Source organism: Balearica regulorum, chromosome 1 (genome assembly GCF_011004875.1).
Source record: "Balearica regulorum gibbericeps isolate bBalReg1 chromosome 1, bBalReg1.pri, whole genome shotgun sequence".
Lineage (NCBI taxonomy): Eukaryota > Metazoa > Chordata > Aves > Gruiformes > Gruidae > Balearica > Balearica regulorum.
The window spans coordinates 96,054,401-96,077,992 of record NC_046184.1 but is presented as its reverse complement, the minus strand read 5'-3'; the positions used below and the strand labels follow the sequence as shown (position 1 = coordinate 96,077,992).

At 40.2% G+C, this 23,592-nt stretch overlaps 1 long non-coding RNA gene across 2 annotated transcripts in view; it reads right to left on the bottom strand.

Annotated features, from left to right (window-relative positions):
• Positions 1-23,592, bottom strand: part of LOC142603952 (uncharacterized) — a 271,809-nt gene that overhangs the window by 81,266 nt on the left and 166,951 nt on the right. For both annotated transcript variants that reach the window (XR_012837848.1, XR_012837847.1), the window contains one exon: positions 6,147-6,211. This is a non-coding gene — a long non-coding RNA (uncharacterized LOC142603952). The remainder of the gene's footprint in view (positions 1-6,146; positions 6,212-23,592) is intronic.

Below are 23,592 nucleotides of genomic sequence, written 5' to 3'. Positions count from 1 at the left end.
CCCAGTTCACAAATATGTCCTTTCCCCTTAGATCTGCACCCAAGGACAGGTACAGCTTTGTGGCTCTTAAAATGGACTTGAGATAACTGTCTACTTTGTAGTTTGTATATTCTTAAAATCCTATTTATTTTTTGCAGGGTTAATAGCCAAAGCATCCAAGGTTCAATCCAAACTGCCACAGGAGCCCATGAATGAGCTGCACTGAACAAAGATTAGGTAAACTTTCTTCTCTTCTACAAATCTTCTCAGAATAGGTCATCAGGATTGTACCTGACTGCCTAAGGCACCCAAAATCTCTTTTGGTTAGTCATTTATCAGAAGATATCCAAAATAATTCACACATATTTTCTGCTCTGTGCTGGATTTAACCTGAAAGTGAGATTTGTTTCTAATTTTTGATTGCTGATAATAGCTAAAATTAAAAAAAAAAAAAACAAAAAAACAAAAAACCCCAAACAAACCAGAAGGGTAAGACTAGGGTTGGTTTTTGTTTGTTTGTTGTTGGTTTGGGGTTTTTGTGTGTTTGTTTGTTTTGTTGTGTTGGGGTTTTTTTTAAATGTAAAGATGAAACTTGAAATAGTCTTGAGCAAAAAATACAGTCAACTTCTATTTCTTAAAACTTGCTTAGATTTTAATCTGAGAATGTCTATGCATATGATGACACTTGAAAATAGCTTTCTTAGTGCAATATCTTTATAGGAGCGATTTGGAATATCAGCTCATTTAAGATTACTACATATTGCTTTCTTTTTTAATTGCCAAAAAGCAATGCTTTAGAAATGATGGTTTATTTAATGTTTGTATTTATAAGCCTATTAAGAATGATCTTAACACCAGCATGGTAGAAGTGTTAACCACATTGTCCTCTTTTCTTCTGTTTTTCAATTATACTCTTAATAAATCAGGCAACCCTCTTATAGCACAGATCTAGTTCCACTAAGTATGAGAAGCCATCTTTGACAGACTGAACTTTTGCCATTATTCCTGTCAATGCTAAAGAATGAACACAGCCTAGGGTTAACAGACTGACCTCTAAACCAGAGCATCACAGCCTGTGGTGTGCAAACTACCTGCAATTTGTAAAACATCAGAGAGTATTTTAAGGGGGGGGGGGGAGAAAAAACATTCCTATCCATTAAATCAAGGAAAGAATTTAAAAGGAAGGAAAATACAAGTACTGTGTGACTATTTCAAATTTAGTCTAATTTTTATTTGATTGTGAATGCAACTGTATCAAGCCATGCACAACGTGGTCAACAGTAAGAACAGTTAATTTTTTGATCTTCTATCAGTGCAAGTGCAATCTTGACTTTCTGAGGTTTTCCTACAGGACTTACCTGTTCAGGCTGCATAATCTTTATAAATGTGGAAGGCTTTAATATTATCACGTTGCTTTGGTGATCACTGGAGCATAAAAACCCAGGTATTTCACAAAGTTGTTTGTAGGATCACTTTTCGAAACAGAACAACTCCAATTTATTTTATAAAGTTGTGTTTCATAATCCAAGAGATCACAAAATTCTAAGTACCCATTGACAAGAAAAAGCTAAGACTAGTGTTTGCTTTTAGCCTAGTTTGATCAAACTCAGTTTCTGCATGGGAGCCTGCATGTGCTTTTATCTGCCTCTCTCATCCAACTAAATAACTTTTAAGCCAATTTCAGAGAGTAAAGGTCTTTGAAGTAGACCTCTCATCCAACATTCTGGATGTCAAATTTTCTGCAAAATTACTGGAAACAGGTAGCTAGGTAGAGATGAAAGGCCATCCATGGCCTGCACTGAGTTTGTTACAGTGTGACCTCAATTCCTACTAAGCCTCAGGGAATTTACAGAGGATAGCAAAGTGCTGAGTGTCCCAACATGAGAAAAGTTTCTGTCTGCAGCCAAATCTTTATTAACTGTGACACAAAGAATCCTACCACGGGACTCCAAGCCACCTGGAACCAGACCTCATTACTGCCACTGCCCACCAAACCACTTTCCCAGTTCTGTTCAGTTGTGTCAGCAAACTGCACAAGTAATAAAATCTCCCCCCGAGAAGGGCCCTTTCTGCTGTATAAAACCATTAGTTTTTGGGTTGGTGTCTCAGAAAAAATTACTCCTGTACAGTCTGTTTGATCCCATCACATTATCACGTATCATGGTGCAAGAACTGTTTCGTTCCTGAACCCAAACGCTAGAAGCTGAGAAGGTATGTAGGACATCACATCTCATACAAGGAAGCTGAAAACCGTATACATACTGGTATTCACGTTCATGCATTGCACTTTCAACTGACTGTAAGCCATCCTGCTCTGTGCTTAGTATGAATCTATGCAGAGGAGCTAAGATGAACTTAACAGCTTTTTATTTTTCTTTTATTTTTTTTTCCTTTTTTCTCTCTTTAGTTTCATTATAATCAGACAGCTAAGGAAGGTTTAAACCCCAGCACACATTAGAGTTGCTCAAACTCATACCCAGCTGCCAGTAGCACCAGCTATTTCAGCAGCTACACTACAGACGTACAACTCACTCTCTCCTAGGAATGCCCTCCACACTGAGAGATAGAGGAAGATAGGAATAACATATTGTCTTTAAGAAACCTAGGTATTCAAAGTCTTTAGGCTGTTTCTTGTTTTCAGAGAAACAGAAGACAAAAGTGCTCTGGTTTTGGTTTTGTTTTTTTTAATAAGTACAGGTTTTGATTATTTTTTTCTGTATTTCCTAGCTAGTTAACTAAAAGGTAGCACAAAATACAGCTTGTAAAAAACATGAAACATCTGGTGTTCACAGAGAGGGGAGTGGCTGCAGAGGATGTTGGATGCTGGGAGAGGGAAAAGAAAAGGATTTCAAGTAGAGCATTTTATTAACTATTGCTTCTTCCTTATCTCTGATTACACTTGCATTTTTTTAGAACGTGCTCAGCCTTCTCCTACTCTACAGCTCAGATGCTGAAATGAGTAGGGATAACATGCAGGTCTAAATCATTCATTTGTTGTCCACCATTTCCTTGGGATATTAGGTTGGCTACCTTAAACCCCTTCTTCAGCTGGTATATCTGTCAGAGTACAAGTAGTACTTCAGCAATGTTTCCGATTTTTTTATTTTTAACAGTAATTTTCAAGCCTTCTGGAATATATTGTTTTGTTTAATATCTTTATCAATGATCTGGATGAGGGGATCAAGTGCACCCTCAGTAAGTTTGCAGACAACACCAGATTGTGCGGGCGTGTTGATGGGCTTGAGGGTAGGAAGGCTCTAGAGAGGGGTCTGGACAGGCTGGCTGCGTGGGGCGGGACCAAGTGCCTGAGGTTCAGCAAGGCCAAGCGCCGGGTCCTGCGCTTGGGTCACCACAACCCCGTGCAAGGCTCCGGGCTGGGGGAAGAGTGGCTGGAAAGCTGCCCGGCGGAAGACAACACCCGGGGCTGCTGGTCGGTGGCCGGCTGGCCATGAGCCGGCAGCATGCCCAGGTGGCCAAGAGCGCCTGGCTCGTATCAGAAGTAGCGTGGCCAGCAGGACTGGGGAAGGGATGGTCCCGCTGTGCTGGGCACCATGGTGTGAGGCCACACTTATGAGGAGCGGCTGAGACAACTGGGATTGTTTAGGGCCTGGAAAAAAAGAGGAGGCTGAGGGGAGACCTGGTGGCTCTCTAGAACTCCCTGAAAGGAGGTTGCAGCCAGGAGGGTGTTGGTCTCCTCTGCCAAGTGACAAGCGATAGGACAAGAGGAAAAGGTCTCAAGTTGCACCAGGGAAGGTTTAGATTGGATATCGGGAAAAATTTCTTCATCAAAAGGGTTCTCGTCAAGTGCTGGAACAGGCTTCAGGGAAGCAGTTAAGTCACTGTCCCTGGAGGTATTTAAGAAATGCGTAGGTGTGGCACTTAGGGACACGGTGTAGTGGCGGACTTGGCAGTGCTAGGTTAATGGTTGGACTCAAAGGTCTCAAGGGTCTTTTCCAACCCTAGTGATTCTATGATTACCAGTCAAAGAGCCAATACCAAGCAACGTCAGTATACAGGCCTGTTGTGTAAGAACACCTTGAATTTTCTTCAAAGTATGGACTTGCAGAATTGATCCTGCACCCTACTACCATCCTCCGAATTGCTCTCCATTCCCAAATTTCCCTCTATAGTCTCAGCATAGAAGTCTACAAGGGAATGAGAGGTCTCCTTTTCTAACTCTGGCTTTGCCTTGTGTAACAGCACTACTAATCCCTGCATTATGAACCTGTAATCACTTACAGCAATGAGTGTCTATTTCACTTTCATGAAAGTAAAGGAGGCAAAAAATCTGAAGAAAGATTATTCATGTAACTTAAAAAGCACATTGTCTGCCCCATTGTCCTCACTTTGCCTTCCTTCCCTGAGGACGTTAAGTATAAGCAACCACAGAACAAGACTGTTAGCATTACTCTCTCAACATCTTACCTATGTTGGCTGCTGAACAAATCTTTTGCTGCTTGTACTTTCTCATTGCTTTTATGCTGCCAGTGTTTGATAATATTCAGGGAAATTCAGAGACACCAGTCAGCAGAGCTCAACAGCACTGAGCATAATGAGTGATTAGCTCAGGGCACAGATCTTTTGGTAATGGAGGCCACGTAGGAATGCAAGTAATTCGTTTATGGAAAGATGGTGACTTGGTAGTATGTGATTACGGTGTTTGTTCGCTCTCAGAAACAACAAACCTCACCCACAAGTAACATCAGTGAAGTAATTAAAAGAAGGAAAACAACTGATTCTACTTGATCAAAATGGGGCTTTGGGGATATCCTGGTTTCAGCTGAGGTAGAGTTAATTTTCTTCCTAGAAGCTGGTATAGTGCTGTGGTTTGGATTTAGGATGAGAATAATGTTGATAACACACTCGTATTTTAGTTGTTGCCAAGCAGTCAAGGACTTTCCAGCTTCTCATACTGGCCTGCCAACAAGAAGGCTGGGGGTGCCCAAGAAGCTGGGAGGGCAGGACAGCTGACCCAAACTGGCCAAAGGGATATTCCATACCATATGATGTCATGCTCCATATATAACTGGGAGGTGGGCCAGGAGGCAGTTTGGCTCGACAACTAGCTGAATATTGGCTTTGGTTGGTAAAGAATTGTGCTTTGCATCACTTGTTTTGTATATTCTTTTATCATTATTATTGTCTTCCTTTTCTGTTCTATTAAACTGTCTGTATCTCAACACACAAGATTTACCCCTTGTTTTTTCTTTTGCAGTTCTCTCCCCCATCCCACTGTGGGGCAAACAGAGGAGTGACTGAACAGCTGTGTGGTTGTTTCAGTTGCCTGCCAGGTTAAATCACAACAGGGGATATGACTGCAACAAAATTAGAAAGTCAAAACAATCAATAGCTCCAGCAAAATATTTTTGACAACTCTTGTATTTCTGAGTAAGATTCTTCAACCCCTTCTCACTGGGTATCATTCTTGGGTAATTTAATTAGCTCTGGACAACTGTCTAATGTTTACACCAAGTTTACCCCTGCTGGCTTCAAGCAGATTTTCTAGGAGTACTCCTTATTTGACCTGCTTCATTTAATGTACTCTTGCAACTCTTTATCACAACTCCCCTCCTTATCACAATTATTTTTGCTCACTGCAAAAATTTTTTCTAAGGCCAACATCTTTTGAGCACCTATTTCTTACTTCAGCTCTGTGGGTGAAGCAAGGGTAACAAGCACAGACTCAGTTTCCTAAAGGGGGAATAACTTATTCTTCCATTCCCATCTCAAATTCCATGTGCTTCCCTTGATACATACTGATCACACAGGCTTGGGATGAAGTAGGCATGGAAGGTAACATTTTGAAACTGGCAATTAACAAGGAATTTATCGTGCAGTACAAAATAATGTGTTATAATGCTACCTAAAACTTTTTAAAAAATGCTTGTAAACTGAAATGGCAATAATAGAAAGTGTGATTAGTACTAAGTATTTATATCCTGCACAGTGGGAGAGAAGGATTATATCACACTAAAGACATAGGATTCAGCAATTATATATATATATAATTATATATTAAAGATACTATCAAAAAGTGTGAAGTAAAAAAAATCTGGTTGAGGACTGAAGTTCTGCTATTTAACAAATGCCCAAGATCCCTCACATCAGCTTGCGTACATATTTGGAACAAAATAAAGGATCTACTGCACTTTCTTCATAGGACTCACCGTGTTTTGGGGGAGGGTCAGCAGAAGGTTCTCAGGGAAAGTGGGAGTTGTGAGCACACATCCATCTAAAAACAAGTCAAGAGAACAATAACATCAATAATTCTTCACATCTTTTTCTACACATACTAATTAAAGACTAAGAACCTAAAAGACCACATTTCAAGATTTCAATTCCCCTTTTTTATAGAATGGTTTGATTTAAACAAATATATAGAATAAACAGAGAAGTCAACTCAAGTATGAAACTGGCTGTGACTGTGTTCTCCTCTACTGCTTGCCAAGGACCTCAAGCAAAGCTGCTGAATCTGTACCCCTATAAACAGAGGCAGAAAAACCACCACCTCATTCAAAACCCCTTGTTGGACATGACTAGAGCCAGTGTGAGTCTATGACAGAAATGTAAGAGCAAGTTACCTGATTGCAGAGATACACAAAGACAGAGCTAGAAAGGAGCAATAGGGGTTCAGGCTCGTTACTAGATAAAAAGTTCACTGTAAGAGAGCCACACTTATGAAGGCTTATCTGCATTTCTAATTTGGAACTGGTGGCTTTAATTTGGTTGTTAAGGCTGAGGAACCCATGAGTTCAGGACAGAAATTTCTCTACATCTCTGCCCTGCATCTGGATTGGGAAACTGATTAATGGCCTTGTACAACATCTAATACCATCACAACTGCAGAATAAAAATAAAGTAAGCTAGTTAGCAGTTTTTATCTTCTAAAAAGGTAGGACACATAACAGAGCTTCACTGCACACCAGAAGGCCTTTCACACTCAGATACTACTGGCTCACTTCTATGGCAGCAAGAACGCAAACTGCAGGGTGTGGAATAAGTTGCAGTAAGCTGGTGAAGGCGGCAATTAGCAGGAACTAAAAACTCCAGGCTATTTCCCTTCTTCCCACACATTATTTTAAGAAAGCTCCACTGCATGACACATAACTCCCCTTCTACCTACTTTAATCTATATTCAAAGAACATTAAGCAGGTAAGGCAGGGTAACGTTGCTCACCCAGCAGAAACTAAGTAAAGATGAACAGATCCATTCATCCTCTCTTCCAAAAAAGAACTAGAAGATGTCAAAGAAAACTAGCAGGTGGCGAGTTCAAAACATGTATTATGTTTGTCACGTAATGGCTAGGGAATCTCCTTGGCACAGAATGCTATTGATTTCAAAAAATTACCTGGGTTCAAAAAGCAATTTGGCAAAAAAGAAGAGGGAAAAGAGTAGGATTTTTCATTTTTATCACATTAATGCCGCTTGGAAAACTCAGTTTTGTAGACCTGAACTAAATGACTCTAAGTGGCTCTTTTAGCCAGAAAACATAGAAAAACATTGCAGAAATATTGTTGGCAAACCTACAGAAAAAATATTAGATGCCTGTAAAATGAGATGATGTTGGTTTTGTTCACTAATATGTGAAATGCAGTATTGCATACTGACTTGTCTTTTGGTATCACTTAGGCTTTCTGATTACACTGCTGATAGTTTACACCTGTCATATATTTAGCAAATATAATGAATTAGGTGAAGAGGTCAGCTAGTAGACAGCAAAAGGGGTCAAACATATATCCAAGAATGAAATCTGTGATATAAATAAAACAGCATACAGTGAGATCTTCTCATCTGCTGAACTACAACTACTCTACTAATCCCATCAAATCCCATTTTGTATACTCCACTGCAAAACACTTGGCATAAGACACAGTCTAAAAATTAGTTGGAAGAAGCAGTGTCGCTCAAAGGCTGTGCTACTTACATGCCACGTGCTCTGCTTTTCTAAAGATGTTTGCCACAACCACTTGGATGGTCCAGCTACGGAAACCTACCTAGGATCTGCTTGGGTTCCATTTTTACTTTGTTGTTGCTGTTTGGTTTCTGTTAATCGATATACAGTGAAAGGATTAGCCTAATTCCTTACAGAACCAGCCATAACGTGCCACCCTGCCAGTGTGTATCCCTTGGCACGTTCAACCAAAATTACAGAATAAGGATGAGGACTTAAAGATATTCAGTTCCTACAGGTTTCATACAAGACAGAGCAGAGGAGAAGGAAGACCAGGATTAGTTCACTCCCCCCCAAGCATTTTTATCTTTTCAGGCAATTTCTACAGCCAAACATGGGAGCCCACATTTTGCCAATACTCTGCAGAGGAGAGCTGATAGGTGAAACAGAGGAAAATGTTCTTGGTGTTTGCAGAGGTGGCAGGATATCTTTGCATATTTCAGTCAAAAAAACCATTTAACCAAGAGGCATAACCTATGAGATTCCTTCATCCTATTGCTTAGAGAAATGCTTGGGGTTTTTTCTACAGAAAGTGAGTGTCTTTCTCTGTTTATACTGCTCCTTGCTCTCTTTTTTCCTACAGTGATAAGCTTAGCTAGCTCCTTTCTTTGCTCCTCCGTTGGACAGTGAATGTTTGGGCTTTCAGGTATATTTTGTATTCTGCTGAATGCTTTCTTCTCCACTGGGAAAGTATCCTAAACCTCTTCTTCAAACTTTGTCATCTTTTCTTCTAAGGTGAAGGAAGCACCACTGAATAAGATGAAAAACTTGATATGTTTTAAAATCAGTAAAGGATATTTTTGTCCCTGGTATTATTACAAATTGTACCTTTGCAATATGTTATTTACTCATACATTAACTTCACTCACTCTCTTGATGGCAATACGATCACAACTGCAAACCTGAATTCTATCCATTTGTCTTATCTGGGCTCTTCTTTCCTTGCTACTGTCACTGTCTCTGACAAAACACTGGCTTGTACACCTATGTATGGCTTAAAATTAATAAATACTCCATTTGCTTTCAGGCTAAAAGCTCATTTATCTTCCGCTGAAATCTTGTCTATTGCTCTTGTGAAGGATTACCTTGCATAAATGGCACTAGCGATGTCCTCTTGTCCAAGCTGTTCATGGTCAATGAGTGTTTGCAAATTTGTGGAAGTCAATGTAACACAGCGTAATGCTTGCACGTTTTTCACAGTATATGGCTTTTGGCTGCTTGTCTCATCCAGGCAGCTCTGCGTGTTGCTTTTGTGAACTCAAGACTTTGAGCTTTGCTTCCATTTCTACCCACATCTCTTTCCTGGACTTTCTGCAGTGACCTGCAGAAATGTTCTGTTGTCAGAACATTGTTCTCCTCTCAGTTTTGCCCTTGTGATTGCTTTTCCTTGTCAAATCACCACACTTTCTTGAAGGTTAATTCTGGTTTTCCAAAAGTTTCTGTCTTGACATTTTCCCTTACACCCCATCATAAGCTCTGATGAGGATCTCATGCAGCCCTTTGCAAACTGACAAATTGGCTCTTTAGCCTCAGAACAGATACACATTTTTCTTTGTGTTCATTTTCTTTTTCTACTCTGTTTGAAAGCTGTCTCTCATATGTTTCACTTTTACCTGGAGTGCAGGTATCACTCCTCAAATTTCTGTAATATAGTATATTGTAGTTAGTCATTTCTGCCTGAGTTAACATTAAGCTACTGAAAGCTACGAGTCATCTGTTGTCATAAAAATGAGGTTATATTCTGTCTGTCTTCCTTACGACTGGCTCCCACTGCTCTCGGTGCTATTTGAGCACACTCCCATCACCATCCACATTTCCAGAGTGTTTCAGAGAGGTAAATTGCTACCAGTCGTTCCTTAGCTCAGTAATATCAGTATTCAACAATTTTTGAGAGCGAAGCAATTTAGCAGAGATCCATTTATTTCAGGGTGCAAGCTCTGACCTTACAACTGCCTCTTTACCACCAAAACATCTTAAAGATACAATTAGTACAGAAGTGGGGAAAAAAAAAAATTGGCAGTCCACAGAAGATTTGTGAGGAGAAAAAGGATTCATAAGGGACTGTTTCAAAGAGAAAAGATGAAAACAAAGTTAGGTGCAGAAGGGAGCAATAACCTGACAAAAGAGAGGAAGAAGTGTAAACAAGAGGCTCACTTAGTTCTATTTCATTGCCCCAAATATTCCATTGACCATTCAAGAAAAAATGTCATGAAGAATTCCAAGTAAAGCATTGCCCCTACAACAAGTATCAGTCTTATGAGAAAAGATGATTCTTTTTTTTTCCTTCGTAACCCAAGCAGGAGCATGAGGAGGCCTTTCACATCCTCTGGTCACCAGCATGAATTCCAGCTGATAAAATTAATTTGACCTAATGGTGTGAAATAAAAGTAATACTTTCTGTTACAGCCCTTATAACCGCCAAAAATTAGGTCACTTGAGTTATGTCCCCTATGCTAGGTAATACCAATGCATTAGTGAAAGAGAATTACTGAGACCAGCAAAAATAGAGGGATTTTAAACCAACTAAAAAAGGACGCACATGATAATTAAGGCCAGAGATTGTACTGAACTTTTGGTCTGACTTTTGGATGTTACTTCTTGCTTTACCTCTTGTGTGTGCCCGAAGGCCATTGCCAGCTCTCCCAGATTTGTACAGCCAACTGATCTGAGCCCCTGGTGCAGGAGCTCTTCAGCTTAATGGACAATGTTAAGCTTTGTGCTTTTCCCTGGTAGCCCCCATGTGATAATTAATTTTATGTTCCATGTTATTTTTCCAATGAACACAGCAATAAATACATACATTTCAGTCTGAAGACCAAGTTTACTCTCTCTTCCCAGCATCATTCTAAATCCACTAGCCTATGATAATTTCCCTACTCAGTTTGGCACCTGTATTTAACAAATATTAAACACACTGAAGGATGGGATGACCTTAAAATATGATTGAATTCAGCATTCGTCCTATAGGAAATGTGGGTGCAGGTATGTACTGAGGAATTTCAAAAGCCTCAAAGTATTTCGTTTTGATACTGGCAGCATAAAGTCCTTGCTTTGGAATTTATTTTTTTTCATTACTATTATCAATTCCAAGGAGCTCTTTCGTTTTTTACTCAGTTGAAATCCTATTCATCTTAACATTAATGTGATTTAAATTTGACATAAACTGAAGGAAAAAGCTTGAACAAAATTCATATTCTCTTTATCTATGCATCAAAAATAAGTAGGATGCAGCTGAACAAAACACTTTGTCTTTTTGGGACAAAGTGATTTCTGGTTTTCTTCTCTCCAGCTGCCCTTCTTCCCAGTTTCGTGTGTCAGGTACAGACTTTTTTAGCAATGCAGCACCAAACCAATCCCTCGCTTATTCATCCAGCATTACCTGCGTGTGCCCCTGCCCTAAGCACTGCCCAGCTCCCGTAGCCAGTCTGCCAGGGTGGCTGGTGGGCCTGATCCCAGGGAGCCCTCTCTCCCTTCCCAGGTCAGCTGCAGAGCCCCCCTTGGGCCAAATTTGGTGTGGTGAGGGGGAATAGGAAGACAGAGGGGACTAAAAGGACACATTTTTTTCCACAGCAAAAAGGAAGCAGAGCTGATATTAGCTGATAACATGAACCCCTATTCATCTGCTCATGTAAATCTCTCAGCTCCTGAGAGAACAGGAATGAACATTTCCCTGCCTCTTGCAAGAGTCCTTCATCAGACTTGTCTTCTCCAGGACACAGAGAGTGAGGAGGGATTGTACTGGCTGGTGCAAGCATCCCTGTGGCTGGGTCTTTTGGCTAGGGAGCAGTCAGTTTACAAACTGAAACTTTAAGTATTGCCCCTACAGAAAACGAAACAAAGATTTTTACTTTCCAGCGATACTTCACTCAGCCAGCTGCTCTGTGGACCAGCAAAACCAGCCACCTAACAGAGAAGGCTTGTAAAGATCAAGCAAAAGTGCAGTGGAAGACTTGGAGATACTTCAAAGTGGTTGCTGACGGCAGGGCTCACTGAAGGCTGCCAGGGGTGTAGAATTCACCATGTACACTAAGAATGCAACATTTTGAATGTGCCTTTCATCCAGGAACCTGATGACCTAAACCCAAGGAATTAAGCTGTAAAACCACTTAAATTCTTCTTTACTCAAACCATACCCATTTTCCAAACCACTTCATTGAGATGACAGCTGATTCTTTTGGATTATCAAATTCTAGTTTTCACCAACTGGAGTTATTTAAACTATGTTTTCCATTTTTTAAAACTAGCATGTGGAAAAGCATATTAAAACCCAACTTCTCCTAAAATTGCTATTATTGTTCAAGATATTTTTTATTTAGGAAATTTAATCAGGCTCTGTTCACAACACATGGGAACAAATTCGCTGTCTCTACAGCGCTGAGATGAGAACTCTTTTGTGCGTAAAATACAAAGGAGGAAGAATTGCGTATCAAATTGCATCTAGATAAGGAACTTTATATGATGAGAAGAGTGAAAGAATTTGGTGGATCACTGGATTTTAACGTCGCTAGTTTTATGGAAAATGGCATGGGGGCCTTTCATAACCATGAACATTCAATGCTCATTTGAGCAATCACACCTCTCACAGCATGCTTGTTCCCTGACATTTATGCTGCTAGAGCTCTCTCAGCAGCCCCCTCATTACAAATCTCTAATGCCACTTCTTGTGTCATTTAATTTTCCTGTGAAGGTCTTCTACTCAATGCCTTACCACACTGTTTTGCTCATGGTTTCTGATGAAATGGCAGCCAAGATAATATCAAACACAGTACAAATTGGAGAGGGGGAAAGCATTTAGTCCTTGGCAACTTTACTCAAATTTTCTGTCCCATGGAGGAGGACATTTTGATAAAACATGTCCTCAGAAAAAAAATACTTTGCCTCAAGTGAGTTGAGGTGCTGTACTTTGACAAATAAAACCCTTTAAGTTGTATTTTGGAATACAAAATGCTGTAATTCACATTTCAGAATACAGTGGTTGAAAATATTCTGTTCATGAATACCAGTCTCTGTTAGTGCTTGACCCTTGGAGAGGTCATTAAATGGTAGTCTCCGAATGGAGCCAGGAGATTGTAAGCAGTTTCTTGGCAGAGTTGATCAAAAGGACAACTTTCAGCTGTCGACTACTTTTTTTCCCCCTTTCTCCAATTGATACTGTAACTGCAAATAATTTTTTTGAGAACGTGGGACTAATCAAAAGAGTGAAACCATGAGGAAGATGTGAATGAGGAAGAACAATTTAGCAGCAGAAAATAGAAAACTCAAAGTGTAAAGGGAAACAAATGGACTTCAGGGAAAAAAATTAAATTATATTTTAAGAGTCTTACTGATGCCTGATGAGGAAAGGGGTTAATTAGTAGATAAGTGAGGAATTCTGCAAAACTGCTTTGGCTGAAGAATGGAAAACTTCGACAGAAGCTATAGAGATAAACAGACCACGGCCCCCATAGAAGGTGAAACAGCAAAGCCTCTGGAGATGTCAGACGCTGAGAGACTCTTACTGTAGAGCTGATACCGACAAACTGCAGCCCAAGCAGCGCAGCTTCTCTGCATAAAGATACAGCTTCTGAAAGAGCTGTCTCAGTGACCCAGAGAGTGGAGCTGGTGCTGTAACAAACTCAGCACGTTGTTTACATTGCCTGGTAAAATTAATTAGCAAACTTTATTTCTGACTTTTAAAGAGGTTTCCATCCTCCCTAACTCTGTTTCCCTGCACCCCTGAGCCCCAACTGGGAATTTTGTATATCAGTAGGTCAGATCTGTTGGCAAGGTGACACACCGGACAAATCTGTTCACTAACCTGGTGTGCCCTCGTACCAAAACACGCTGGTGATAATCCACAGGTCATGTGCGTGTTTGTGCTGGGGGAAGCAGGGGGACAGGATCAGTAAATGAGAGTGATGACATAGAACAATTTCATGTCAGCCATCGAGTCCCCTTAGTCAGAAATAACTTTCTGTGTGAAAGCCCTACAACATTCACCTTTACCTGCCCTGCAGGAAAGAAGAATCTTGAAGGAAAAAAAGAAAAAAATCAACTAAACCTGCCATCCCCTCGATTTCCTCCCCAAGCATATTGCTATTCAATACAGAAATTCACCATGTAGGGTGCATAGATTTTTTCCTGGGCTCCAAGATAGCAGTCATTATCAGCCTGAGCAGAAGCACTGCAGGAAAGCCGTGAGGCGGCCCCCACCCAGCCCTCACCCTCACCCTCTCCCCGGCTGCCGCTGCCAGCCCGGGCGGGACCGACCAGCGGGGGGAGCTCCGAGCACGCCGCCCGCCGCCGCCGCCCCCAGAGCCGCACCGGCGGCCGCCTAGCCCGGCCCGGCTGAAGCCGCTGGGGTTTTAGCAGGAATAAGGGAATTTGGGGGAGAATAAGGTCAGTATCGTCCCCTCCTTTCACAGATTATTGCAGGCCTGCTGTTCTTTCAACAGAATTAATAAGCTTCCCAGTGAAATTGGCTGGTCAAACCTAATCCAAGCAAAAACGCGGGAAGAAAAACTAGCAAATCTATCGCCTAAATATCGCAGGATATTTTTTAAATAGCAAAGCAGTAGCACAATATAATTTCATTAGCACTTGGAGATCAGAGGCATCCTGGGTTGTTTCCAAGTACTGCTTGGCTGTAGAAATGAAATATTTACAGAATTTATCAGCTTGATATTAAGTCTTCAATTCTGCAACAAACCTTTCCTCTCCCACACCCTCCCCAAAACCCACCGAAGACGTACTTCTGCGCACATCTAACGAGGCCCCAGAAACAAGCCCTTCTATTTTATTTGTTCAGTGTGAGAGGTCGAACATACTGCTTGCCAGGTGTTGTAGACAATTTCCTGTTGTGTCTTTATAAAAACCACACAGATTCTGGTTAAGTGACTGCATCTCTTACTGTTTGACACCCTTCTTTTCCTTTGTTAAACAGCATTTCCTGTTCCACACTAATTTGGGTTCTCTCACTGACCTCATCTCCTCAATCATTTTATACCGAATGAGCACACCACCTTTTTTTTCCCGTCTTCTCCCTTGAAGAGGTAGCTCTTCCATGCCTCTTGCACAGCCTCTCACCACGCACAAAGCTGACTCCTGCCTCAGCTCCTTCCTCACAACCAAGCCTGCATTTGCATCATTGCCCCCCCTCCCCGCTTGACCTTTCCTGGCAGGCACAGCTGGTTGCCCTGATTTATTATTCCCTCACTAGCTGTGCTCGCTTGGGCATATGGGGTCCCACTACAGAGAGGAGGCTGCGGCACTAAGCTTCAGATGACATTTAGCAGAGGCCCCGTGCCTCAAAGCATGGTGCTCGCAGGCACATCCTTCTGCTACCACCTGATGTTGCATCCCTGTCTGGGCTCCTGGCTTGGTGATGCTCTTCGTCTTCATGTAACCAGTCACAGCATTCTCACTAACAGAAAAACTAGTTTGTGGATGACTGAGGGACTGCAAACTCTTCTTAATTACTTCGGGAATCTTTTTTTGCTTCCTTAGACATGCACTTTAAAAGGTCCTCTGATTGTAAGGGAATACTTAAAGGCTACTGAATGTCTGTTTCAATGTCTCATTAAAACGGAGATGTGAGCTCAGCCCTGTTCTTGTCGAACAGGTGTACACATCATAGCCGTGCTAATGGGCACTTTTGTTAGCAACCATGCAAAAATGCTGGGGCCGACCTGGCCTTGTACTTTAGGGGTGCAGCTGCAGCATTTTCATGAGGCAAATGGAGATACTCGCTCAGTTATAAAGAAGCATTCACTTAGGGCTCAAGAGACCAATTTTCTGACTCATTTCTTAGACAATCGCTGGATTGTCTGTTCAGTATCTTTTCCCACCTGAAGAGAGCCCTCCAGAGAACAGAAAAAAAAAACCCCGACCAAACTAAACCCAAACTAGAAAAGGTTCAAAAGGCAAGATCTGCAAAGAAATGTTTGATGGTGGTTTTGATCTAGAGAAAAAAAAAAAGAAAAAACTTCCCACTGAGGACCCTCCTTGAGAGGCTAAAGCTTTCTAAACAAAAATTTCAGAGCAGTGACGCAGGCCGCTGCTCAGACATAATTCAGACATAACGTTGATCATGCAGAGGACTCCCCAATCCTCTATCTTATTTCCAAACTCCTTTCATCTTTTGTACAGATTAATACACAGACACTTAAGATGTTCAGCAGATGATCCACTATTTTTCTCCTTGTCCACATTGTTACTCTATTATGTTATCTGCTTTCCCACTTAGTTTTAAGCCTGTGTCCAGATTGCCACAAAGAGATGGAAAATAACCTGTTCTCCACATCCTTGCCGAATCGAAGAACAACTGACAATTGCAATAAGGCAGATTTAGGTGAAACATTCTGAAAAGCTTACTAGTACTTACGGGTAGGAAAACAGGAAACTAGTTCACTCAAGGAGACTATGGAGTCTCCATCCTCTGATGTATTTCATAGCAGGCTACACAAAAATCTGTCAGGATTGAGAGTTCCTGCAGTTTGCCTTAGGGTCAGGATGATTTCTAGGAAAATTGCAAGGCCCCTATAAGCTGTGTCCACTGAGAGGCAAGGCAAGGAAGAAGATATCTTCTCTGGCAAAAAGGAAGAGAAGCACTGTGTAAATGATTCTATTGTCACACTAAAGAGAATTCAATTTACAGCACTGTCATTCTAGTACTTATCGGGAACATTAAGTTTGCTTAAATATATAATGTCTAGCATAGTAATTCCCTCAATTTATAAATTAACTTGTTGAAATGCTGTTGCTTTCACATCTGTGTCTGAAATTGATTTTCACCTTGACAGATATGACTAGAGCTCTATAGTAACTTTTCTTTCACCTTTGTTTGATTTTATTATAATGTATTTTTAAAGAAAAGGTATATTATAGGCAGTAATAAATTGAAGTGAAAGGAGAAAAAAAGCTACTCTAAGTCAGAAAATCATGGCTCTTTACCCAGAATAGATTTAGAGAAGTGAGAGTTTTTAATTGTAACAAACATAAAAAAAAAAAAAAAAAAAAAAGAAAACATGCAATAAAAATGAAAAAAGATCAGTGAGAGCTGAAATTTCATTTTGTAAATCTGTATAGCACTGGTTATAATTTCTGTACTGAGATTTGTCCTTTTGTAACCATCTAATAAGCACAAAATATAATTCTGGATTAAGATGTGATAGAATAATATTAGGGGTATAAAGGAGAAGCAGCAGTGCATTTCAAAGCAAATAGTGGTGAACAAGTCTTTAACGAGCAGCAGAGAATTGTTGACCCACTGTTTTGTGGAATTCAATCCAACCAGATGATTCCATCTGAACTTGGAACTAGTTTCTTCTAGATGACTATCTGTGCAAGTATCCAAATATGCCTCTGAAGCGCTTAAGATGAAATACAAATAATGGGAGGTGATTCTAAATTGCTTGGACGGTGAGTGAGCCAACTCCTTCCTTCAAAACTTATTTTCTGGAGAGATTCCAGACTTATTTTCAATTAAAATGAGAACAAAACAACTCTTGCTGTACTTGTTCTTCAGAGACTCCTCTTCTGCCTCAAAATGCAGCTCTCGGGCATGTGACTTCATTTAAAAAAATGAAACACTTTGAGGCCATCTGCGTATTTCTGCATAGCAAGCAGCCTTATGTAATCCTGTTCTGCTGACCTCTCTCCTGCTGCAAGGCCGGTCTGCACAGCCATTGCATTAGGAGGAAATGGCAAGAGGCCTTTCGGAATACTCTCTCCCCTAGCACGGTCATAAATCAGCCTCCCAACTCCTACACTTCTGGGCACTGCATCCGTTGTTGTGTCTGACATAAGGCCATCCCCTGGGTTTTAAAGCATATGTCCTGATCTTGCCTTCTCAGCAGAGGATTTGTGGGAGGGGATGAGAAATTCCAAAATCTGAATTCCTTCGGAAATCAGCGTCATTCAGTGTTGGTGATGTGTCCCCCTGGCTTATCAGATGAGCAGCCCGTTGCACGTCATCCTAAACTTTACCACAATTAGTCATGAAGCTAATCCAGAAGAACTGGAAGAAGGGTAGTGGCTGCATTGTTTGAAGGCCAGCTAAATGAGAACATATGTGCTACCGAGGAACAGCTACAGCTACATCTTTCAGTCCGAACTACATTGTGAAACAAGGCTGACACAACCTCGAAACTATTAATTTCCTGTTTTGTTGATAAACTTTAGTACCCTGCTTAAGAACTGTCAGGCTGGAATAAACCTCCCCACACCTTCTTGACCCTTTTACTATTTTTCCAAAGGAATCCTTTCTGGATTGATTAAGTTAAAATTGAGAATATATCAAAATAAAGGTGCTATTACATTATAATACTGTATTGCAACATATATTCACCCTTTCTACAGCATTTTCTTGCCTACCTCTTCAACAATGCCTGCGATCCAAGCACAAGGCAACATTTGCAGCAGCAAACCCAGAAATGCAGGCTCCTCAGTTTACCTATCTCTGACGCAGGCACGCTAAAGGACATTCACCTGAAATTCATTCTGACAATTGAAGGCTGACTAGTTTGTGGTACCATATGGGAAGGACATTAGTTCTCCACAGAGGTGCAGACCCTACTCTTGTACTGTCAGTTTGAACTACAGTCATGTTTTTGGGGCTATTTCAATGTTTCAGCTAGACAAAAAGGGCAGATAGTTCTTGCTGCTGTCTTGGATACATTTGTTCTCTGACTTGCTACCAGTGCACCACTTTTCATCACTCACACTAGCACATACAAATATTGAAAAGCAGTATTTTATTCTGTAACATACCAAGGTGTTTGGAGACTTGAACTATGTCTATAACCACGGAGTTCCACACCTGGATGGAAAGCAACACCAGCTTGAAATATCAGCAGTGATGTATTATGTCATCTTGCCTGCGGTGTTATTTCTATTGTTATTATATAGATTTTATTTTTTTAAAAAAAAAAGAAGTAACTTTTTTCTGACAATGGAAGCAGTTGTTTTTAAGCAATAGCCTGTAGGACAGCAGGCAAACAGAGAAAGCCAGTGCTCCTGGTACAGAATGATGACCAGGCTCTCCACCAGAAATGGCTTCATTTTGGGACTATCGAAATGATTCGTAAAAGCAGTCCACCCAGGGCTTGGGGACAACCAGCAGGGGGGTAGGTTAAAACCAGGGCATATGCTGGATGGCTTTATGCCAGAGCACACTCAGGTTCTGTAGAAAGTGAGGTTTCTTTCTGTTGTAATGGAAGCCTTACCCTCATGATCACAAAAATAATTTTATGCAGCTTCCCCTCACCCCGACCCCTTCAATTGCACAAGTTTTAGCAGTTTGTCTGAAATTGCAGCCGACAGGCCGATATTCACCTCGGTAGCCTGGCCGCTTTAGAGTCCCCAGTATGACACTTCAAAGGGCAGCATGAGCTCTTTCACTGCCGATTACTCAGCAGGTAAAATGCTCTGTAGGAGAGGAATGGGAACAAGGTACTCCACATAGGAAATGTTAGAAGATGAGGAGAAGGAAAGGAGCGTAAGAGGTCCTAGAGAAAGGAGGATGGGGGTAATAAACAACTACCACAATTACCACACAGGGGTCATATTTTACTCTCATTTTACCTGCAGGCTTACCAGAGAGTGGCATTTTGGGAGTTCTGCTTCATACCAAGGGGAAGCTAGAGACCCAAATGCCCACAGGCTAAAATTAATAAAAATTCTCAATATGCCATCTCAGTATTTCCACTGTGCTGTTTCACATTCTCAGTAAACCCAAATAGTAGCACCGTAGCCATCCTCTCTTTCTGTTTTCAAATCCTTCCTGGCATGTATGAATGTGAATAACAATTGTGAAATAAAAGCTGAAGTTTTGACATAGCCATGAAATATTGGAGTCGTGAGCCTATAAAACATAGGCTTTATATATTGTCTCTTAGGATGTGACTGCACAACAAAATACAAAGTAGAGACTGCTGATGCTGCCTGCGTACCTGGAACTGTTCAGCTTTTTCCTTCTCCTCAGTCCATTCCAAACGGGATTTGTTATTTTTCCATAGCAAATTGCATGGCTATGCAGACATAGCTTCAGGTGTCTAACAGAGAGGATATTTAAGCACTGCAATAATTTACCTAGGGATATGACCATTTCTCCATCACTTGGAGTCTTTAAATCAAGTCTGGAGGTCTTTCTGACAATTTGCTGCATCTCCAGTAAAAAAATGGGCTAAGGGAATTTCTGAAGAAGAGTCTGTATTTTGTAAGAAGTCATGTTAGATAATAATGAAGATAATTTCTGATCATGAAATCTATTACTCTTTCTCAGTGGAATTATTCTGGATTGACAGCCTTATAATTAAGGCAGAATTTTATTTTGATTTTGCAACTAAAATATCACATTATCAACCACACAAAAGGAAGGAGCAAAACTGAATTTTTAAGTTCACCCTAAGCACCACTATTTCTGACTGTGTTGAGTGCATAACACCACATTATTAACAGACAAAGCACTAATGGCATTAGCAAAATTATTTGGCAAAATACAGAAATTTTACTAGTATATATTATATAGGCTTTTCCTCAAAACAGATTTTTGGACTCATTTTCTAACATCTGCCATCTTTTAGGTAATCATAGGATGGAAGTGCCTGTCTGAGAGATGAGGCAGCTTTCTTTGTATTCTTAGGCAGCTGAAGTGAATAATATACCTTAATCCCTTGGCTACTTCATTTGTAACTGCTTGGTAATTGCGAAATGGTACATTACTGCTAAAGGATTAATTTAGTTCCTGCATGAGAATTCTCAGCACATACCACATCTGCAGCCGCCCTTTTCAAAAGAAGGTGACTCAGTTTCATCTAACACATTAGGAGTCTGTACCTTCTCTGCTTCTGATTCATTTCTGAGAACTTAGAGTACAAACAAATAGCATTTCCATAGCCCTTGCTGATTCAAATAGTATCTCTCCTGAAACTGCAGGTGAAGTAATGTTCATTTTCAGACCACTCCATATAATACCAGAGATGAATAAAATTACAGGTTTGCAAAAAATGCTAGAGATAAATAAAATTATAGGTTTGCATAAAAAGAGGCCATCATTGCAGGTTTCCAGCCAAACATCTCTGTGGAACCAGGTGAAAAATAGTTGCTTTCCCAATTGTAAGCATCAAAAAAGTATTTTCATTGTTTGGTTTTGCATTTGGTTTTTTTTTCTGATGACTCAAAATCCCTGCAAATAAATATGAAAGAATAGAAGACTGTACAAACTGCTGACCCCTTTCATATTAATCTGAAGAGAAAGAGATACAGATAAACATCAGAAGAGGATATAAGAAGTTACCATTTCTTAAGATGTCTAGGCTAACAATACCAAATTGTGGAAAGATGCAAGGTCATGTCACCAGGCAGAGTACTGAACCAATTAGAATATGGTTCACCAAAATGTAATGGCAGAGTGGTTCATATCTGCACGAAAATTGAAATATATAGTGGAAAAATCATGTACTGCCATTCATTCTGTAATGTTCTGTGCTTACAAAATCCTCCAGGACTGGCATATCTGAGCCATAAGTAACATATTACTCCAGCTCTAGACTGTACAACATAGGGAACTAAAGATATGGACAAATTTAGCAGAGATTTCTGCTGAAAGTTGACTTACACTGTAATAATATTTTTGCATCTCTGTCAGAGCTTACATTCAAGGCTGTACAGGAATTAAATCCAATAACACTCCTTGCTACAAAGGAAAAGTAATGAATCTCTTTCTCCAGCCTCAGCAGAACTCCTGTATTTGTAGGCACCTACATATTGGGGGTAAAACAGAATGGGAAAATGCCTTCTGTTATTCCTCTCAACAAGGAACACTCAGCATTTCAGAAGCTGAAGGCTAGCAGCGTTTAATTCCCTTTTATTTCCTTCTCCCCAGTGGGATGTAAGAATTGGGTAGAAAGCAAAGAAACTAAGGAGAGATTCACAATAAAATAATGGAATGGGAAATACTTAGGACATTTGGGAAAAATAAAATAAAATAATCGGCAAAGAAATTAATAAAGAGCACGTGAAGGAGAAAGAATTTAGAATCAGGCAGGTGTATTAAAATGGGTTCTCCAAAATCCAGGGTGGTCCAAGATCTTCACATTGAAGACTGGCAGTCACTTTGGGACCCTTTCCTGTCTGTAGGCCCTACCATGGCAGTACCGTGGAGGCTTACCTGTGGAAGTACCTGGCAGTGCACAGGCAGAGGGCTTACTGCAATATTTTCGATTGCCATCCTTTGCCAACTGCAAGGCTGGAGTTAAAAGACAGCAGGCTGGATGAAATAATTCTTAAACTAACTTCTCATCTGAGCTTTAGGTTGTAACACTCTAGTTTCTGTTTGTGCATCTACCACTGCTTGACTGGCTCCTTGGAACTTTGAGGCAGTATATATATTTATGAATGATAATATTTTGATGCATTTTTCAACTCAGCACCTCCATCATGTAACCTTCTGTTACAAATGATACTATATTAATTGACATTTTTATGATGTCAGCTAGCATTGCAACTCGCAAAAATACTTGATTTCCAATACCAAGCTAATATACTCATCTTATGCCTAAAATAAATTTGCTTATCTAAAAACTGTGATGGTTAGATACTTGAATTTGCTGTTGAATCATCATATTTTATTTGCATGTGTCACACCAAAGGTTAATAATATTTTTTCATTTGAGTAGAGGTATTGGAGATCGGCAAAGCTTGCCAATAATTCAGACATAATTGATGTGTCTGTTTGCAAATTCACAGATTTCATATACATCTTGTCTGTTATTAAGCGACTCATTCTTCTGCCCATGGTCATTTGTATGGGGTGACATTTGTGATTTAATTTTACAAATTAAACTTAAAGCTGCAATGTAGCTTAGTTTCTTTGGCGTGATAATTGGGCAGTATATTATAGAACATTAAGGTCTATTCCCATTCTCTTTCAGCCCAGTTCTCAGCAATGCAATCTATATTTATATCATGCTAAAAAATTATTGATATCAACTGCCTCAATCTGTTGTACAATGAGATACTGAAGAAGCAAATAGACTCATGGGTAATGCAGGGAGCAAAGCTTGGAAGCTATGGATTTAGATCTCAGCTCTTTTCTATTCTGTCTCAATGACTTAAACCTTCCATGTTTCAGAACACTGCCTGTGCCACAGTATTAACTCTGTTTCTCTTATGTATAATGGTAGAGATAGGGACAGTTTATCTTGCTGAATATGCATACTGTCTAACACGGAAGGTCTCAATCTTCTTTGGAGCTTCCAAGCATGAACGTAATGCCTATATAGTGAAAGGCAATAGCATATTCTGTATTGATTCACTCATTAAAACCATTCAAATATTTGTAACAAGAAGCCTGTTAACATGGACTAGAAGTATTATCCCAGACTCTGAAGTTCTCCCATATATTATTTTTGCTACGGTATTTGCATCCTGCTTCCTATGTGATGACAGTGGTGTCTCAAGAATTTCCTCTCCGCAGCCCTATTAGGTTCCTTTTCAAAGCATAAAAGTCCTCCGTACACTTGCTGTCCATTGTCAGCTCAGGGAGAGGAGCATTAAAGAAATTTCTCCTTGAGTAGATTTTTTTTTTTTTTTTTTTTTACCTAAGCTAATTTCCTTTTTTGCCCATGATAGAACTTCTTTAGAGTTGGATTTAGTACCTTTGAAACTTGCAGGAGTTTTG